Source organism: Cyprinus carpio, chromosome A14 (assembly GCF_018340385.1).
Source record: "Cyprinus carpio isolate SPL01 chromosome A14, ASM1834038v1, whole genome shotgun sequence".
In the NCBI taxonomy this organism is placed as follows: Eukaryota; Metazoa; Chordata; class Actinopteri; order Cypriniformes; family Cyprinidae; genus Cyprinus; species Cyprinus carpio.
The window spans coordinates 29,754,508-29,760,300 of record NC_056585.1 but is presented as its reverse complement, the minus strand read 5'-3'; the positions used below and the strand labels follow the sequence as shown (position 1 = coordinate 29,760,300).

The 5,793-nt window shown below is 39.2% G+C and overlaps 1 pseudogene; it reads right to left on the bottom strand.

Annotated features, from left to right (window-relative positions):
• Positions 1-208: 208 nt before the first annotated feature.
• Positions 209-3,164, bottom strand: LOC109088102 (annotated as a pseudogene).
• Between the last annotated feature and the right edge of the window lie 2,629 nt (positions 3,165-5,793).

Below are 5,793 nucleotides of genomic sequence, written 5' to 3'. Positions count from 1 at the left end.
TTAACAACACGCAGCGCAGAATACAGTTCACTGGAGTGAGCATGTTTCACGTTTTTATGGACGCTTCATATTTAACATCTGTAAACAAAGAAATTCAAACTTAAATATTATAGGGAAATTTTACAGTTGTACACTAAAATAAAATGGTTATTTTTCTTAAATAATTTCTGTCAAATCAAACTTTTAATTAAGATTAGGCTTAAAATAATGTCTTTTTTATCTCAAATATTTTGGTGGGTCGTGAAATAGATTATACTTGTCTAGGTGGGTCGTGGAATGGAAAAGTTTGGGAACCTCTGTTCTAATTCATTAACACAGTTTCACTGATGATCCAACATAACCAACCCAAAACCCAGGATAGAGAGGCTGAGTGAATGTAGTCTGGACTGTGTGGATGAGGCTCATTGTGTCAGAGACGCTGTAGAAGGACAGAGTTCCTGCACTGTGATCCACAAACACTCCTATTCTACTGACATCATCATCATCATCATCATCATCCTCATCAAACACTCCTATTCTCCTGCTAATGGACTTCACGGAGAGAACAGTCTGTATGTTATTGTGTCTTAATGAGTATCTGGAGGGAGAGCAGAACAAACTCCAGGACTGATCATTATATCCAAACACACACTCAACACCTCCTCCCTTCCTGCTGATGCTCTTATATGACACTGATATACGCACACCATTATCTCCACTCCACTCAATCTCCCAGTAACAGCGTCCACACACACTCTCTCTACACAACACCTGTGACCACTGATCAAATCTGTCTGGATGATCAGGATACAGCTGGACTGTGTCATTGTTAGTAATCACTCGGTTTCTCTCAGACAGATGGAGGCGTTTATGCGCTGTGTTTGGATCCAGAGTGAGCTGATGGGAATCTGATGGAGATAAAACACATCAGAGTCAGGAATTATGAATCTGTTTGATCTTTTCATGTAGCTGAACTCTTCATGTTCAGTGTATCATCAGTGTCTCAGTACAGATGAACAGATATCTGTGCAAATCATAATTTACATCATCAATTACAAAACTCTTCTTTCTCCTTCTACAGGAAGAACATGAACACACTCAGAGAGTTTTTCTGTTTGTTTTCTTACTGACTTACATTGTAGGAAGTCCTTCCTGGTCCAGTGATCAATGTTGGTGAGTGTGACTGTGGAAATCAACAGATATGAACAGTGTGATTCTCATGATCCTGAATCTATTCCTAAAGACATTTCTAATATGATGTTCTCCATGCTATGAGATGATGATGGACTGGTTTCTGAGAGCAGATGAATCTCCAGGACTTTACCTCTGTCTGAGATCTTCTTGAGCTCCTCTTTGCAGAAATCCTCCAGTTTGTCTCTCAGCTGATGGACAGATTCTCTCAGATCATCAGAAGAGAAGAGAGAACTGAAGAGATCATCATTTACGTCTGTAGATTTAGGAGGTGCTGAGAGAGACGGGAAACTCTACAGAGTTATAAATCAGAAGGAAAAATTAGGAAAAAGTTTAAATGTTAGTGAAGTTAAGAACAGTTGGTGGTGCTAGTGGTGTTTGACAGCTAAATATACAGTATCTTCCAGAATAAAAAAAAAAAGAAAGCCATTTGTAAGTGGCGTCTCTTTCAGAAGAAGATGATCAGATGAGAGTCTGACTGATGATTATATAATAAGACACTCATGAAATGTTTCTCTGTGAGTCTCTGTCACAGCAGGATCTGCTCAAGTCCACTATGATCCTGTTCTTGTAGATCTGTGTTACCTGCAGGAACTGGATGTGATCCTGTGTGTGTGAAAGCTGCTCCAGCTCAGCGTCTCTCCTCCTCAGATCATTGATCTCCTGCTCCAGTCGCTCCAGTCGTTCTTCAGCTCGACTCACTGCAGTCTTTTCCTGATCTCTGATCAGTCGTATCACCTCAGAGCGGCTTCTCTCAATGGAGCGGATGAGCTTAGTAAAGATCCTCTCACTGTCCTCCACTGCTGTCTGTGCAGAGCGCTGTTAGGACACACAGTGATTCAGCTTCAGTGAGTCTGAACTGAGACGGAGACAAACTTCTCTTCTTCTCCAGACTCACCTTATGAAACTCCACAATCTCTCTCAGCTGCTGAAGATCTTTCTCTCTCTGCTGGATTCTCTGCTGGAACGTCTTCTGCATCTCCTTCAGCTGCTTCTGCAGGACAAACAGATGATAGTGAATCTCACAGAAAACTACTGGCACTAAATCATCATGTGAACAGATGAATCCAGTAAAAGTGGAGCTGATAACTAATGGCTGTAGGTTCAAACTCCAGAAGTGATGATCAGTTATAATCGTCATATCAGCATGAATAACTACTAAGTGTAAGTATTATAAAAGTGAAACTGACACAGACGTAGAGCTTCACACTGACAGTGTTTCTGCTTTTTGACTGATGCAAGTTTATATATTTTGTCAAAGAACCGGTGAATAGTTCACTCCATTATTTTATGTTCCTTAATCAAGGTCTGTTTTACGAAAGATTGTTAATATGGTGCTGATATAAACACATATGAACCGAGTGTCAGCAATATTTCATCAGTGTCTAGTTTTAAATACCTGTTTCTCTGTCCTCTGATCTGCAGCTGATACAATGTCATGATTTTTATGTTCAATAACCGTACACATCATACATATACATTTCTGATCAGTGCGACAGAAAACCTCAAGGAGCTTCTCATGTTTCTGGCAGATCATCTCCTGCAGTCGTCCAGTGGCTTCAGTCAAATTGTGTCTCTTCTCTAAACAAACTCTCATGTTGTTCGAGGTGATTCTGACAGTAAGAGTTCAGACACACCAGACAGGACTTGACGGCTTTGTATTTTCTTCCAGTACAGACGTCACACTGCACATCTCCAGCTCCAGCGTCACAGTCAGCAGAGAGTCTGGTCTTCTTGAGTTTCTCCACCACTTCAGCCAGCATGGTGTTTGTAGATAAAGCAGGTCTTAGACTGAAGGTCTGTCTGCACTGAGGACAGCTGTAGACTCTCTTCTGATCCTCCTGATCCCAGCAGTCTGTAATACAGCTCTTACAGTAACTGTGTCCACAGGAAGTTGTCACTGGATCCTTCAGCAGATCCAGACACACTGAACACAAGAACTCATCCTGAGAAAATCTGGCTTCTGCCATTTTACTGCATGAATACAGAGACACAAACACAGAACAGCTCAACTACACTTCAGTTTCTCTTTCCCTGAAATCATGTGATTCCTGGTTCTGTGTTTGAGTGACGTGTGTAAAACAGCTTCCTCATTCTCGCTCCTGTAGAGTCTCTCTCTCTCTCTCTCTCTCTCGGAGTGGATGCTGGGAACGAGTGGGCGGAGCGTGTGTGAGCGGTAGCCGACTGTGGCTGGTGCGAATGTGCGAGCGTTTGCGGAGCGAGTGAGAAGAGTGCGTGGTGAGCGACACCTGAGTGTGTTTTCTAACCTTTTTTGTGTTTGTTTGTTTGTTTATGTTTTGTGTGTGTTATTTTGTGTATGAGGAGTAGTTTCTTTTAGAGAAAGCTGTGGAAGTCTGCTCCCGGCGTTTTTGTTGCCGGGAAGCATGGCTGCTTCAGGTGTTGCGAGTAGTGATGGTCTAACTCGGCGTCATGGGATTAAGATTTTGTGTAAATTCAGTGTGGAGGAATGTGCTTTAGCGGTTGGCAATGTAGTTGGTTGCAACGCTATTGTTTCTGCATCTAAAATGAACAAAGCGGTTGTTTTATTTTTAAACACGATCGAAAAAGCTAATGAGCTTGTTCAAACGGGAGTCGTGATTAATGATGCGTTTACGCATGTTCTGCCGCTAAGTAGCCCTTCTAGAAAGATTGTTGTGTCGAATGTTCCTCCTTTTGTTTCTGATGCAAGTATTGCTAAAGAATTGTCTTTCTTTGGTAAGATTGTTTCTCCCATTAGGAAAATTGCTTTTAGTTGTAAATCACCCTTGTTGAAACATGTAGTGTCATTTCGGAGACAGGTCTATATGATTTTGAAAAACAACGCTGATGAGCTGAACCTGTCCTTTAATGTTAAAGTTGAAAACTTTAACTATACAGTTTATGCAACATCTGAAAGTATAATGAAATGCTTTGGCTGTGGCAAAATTAACCATCTGATACGTGCTTGTCCTGAAAAAATAGATGAAAATGCTACTGTACAGACTAACACAGAGTAATCCTTCTGAAGTTGTGTCTGTTACAGAGGATGTTGTGGACCCTGCTGCTGCTGTTGCGTCAGTTTCTGGTGGGTCAGTTGGGAATAAACCCACTATGGCTGAGGTTACTGCAGATCGTTTCTCTGTTTCTGATCTTATGATTTTTGACACTGTTAATTTGAGCAGTGACATCAATACAGATAAAACGACAACTACTGGTAAACAGGTCAGTGAGGGTGTTGTTGGAGAATTGGAGGTGGAAACAGAGTCAATCTTCAAAGTTCCAAATAAAAGGAAAAAAGTCCAACAGACCAAAGTCTTTAAACAAACCAAAAAAGACAAAAATGAGGTTGAAAGTTTAGTCCCAGAGAATGACAGTGATTCTTCAGATTCTAATATTTCTGATTGTTCTTATCTTTCATCGCAAAATGAGAATGATAATCAGACCACAGTATATAAAGCTGAGGACATTAGCAAATTTTTGAAAGAAACTAAAGGTTTACCTGGGGTTCAGGTTGAAGATTACTTCCCTGATCGATCAACTTTCATTAATGATGCAAAAATTCTAATGAAAGAAGGTGCTTTTGCAGACAAAGAAGTTTTCCGTCTTAGGAAAATTGTGGGTAAACTTAGAAAGCAAAATCTTAATGATGAAAAACAAGATATGGTGTAATTTCTTCTTACTGGTAGAAGTCTTTGCCTTGCTGACTGTTTCTTTTAATTATCTCTGTCTTTTTAAAACATCATTTTTTATGAGAGATTTTAAAATCGGAACTCTCAATTTAAATGGTGCCAGAGACCGTCAGAAGAGAATGTGTTTGTTTGAATTTATTAAACAAAAACATATTGATGTCACCTTTGTTCAGGAATCACATAGTGACTTGAATAATGAGGTAGACTGGAAAAAAGAATGGGATGGAGAAATTTGTTTGAGTCATATGTCTTCCAATAGTGGAGGAGTAGCTATTCTGTTTTCAAAGAAATCCCTGCCAATTTCCTGTGACATAGAAGAAATAGTTAAAGGCCGCTTTTTAAAAGTTAAAGCTAATTTTGAAAACACTACAATGACTTTTTTAAATATTTATGCCCCCACGAAAGGGGCTGAAAGAATTGCTTTTTTTGATACAATCAGTGTTGTTATGAAAGACCTAAGCTCAGAAGAATTATTTGTTCTCGGTGGAGATTTTAACTGTACTGAAAATGATAAATTAGACAGAAATCACTTAGAGCCACATATCGCCTCACAAAAAGCGCTTGTGCAATTGTTGAGAACATTTGATTTATGTGATGTTTGGAGGAATGTGCATCACAAGAATAGGCAATATACTTGGGCACATAGTAGAGATAATATTATTTCTATGGCAACACTAGATAGGTTTTATGTGTCTAATCATCAAGTAAATCTTGCCAGAGAATGTAAAATAATTCCTGTAGGTTTTTCCGATCACTGTGCTGTTGTTTGTAATATTTTTATTAATTCTGGTTATTTAAAGAGTGCTTACTGGCATTTTAATACATCCCTTTTAAATGATAAAAAGTTTATTGAAATTTTTTATTTGTTTTGGGAAAATTTCAAGAAACAAAAAGAGTTTTACATTTCCTTACAACAATGGTGGGATTGTGGCAAGGTTCACATTAAACAATTATG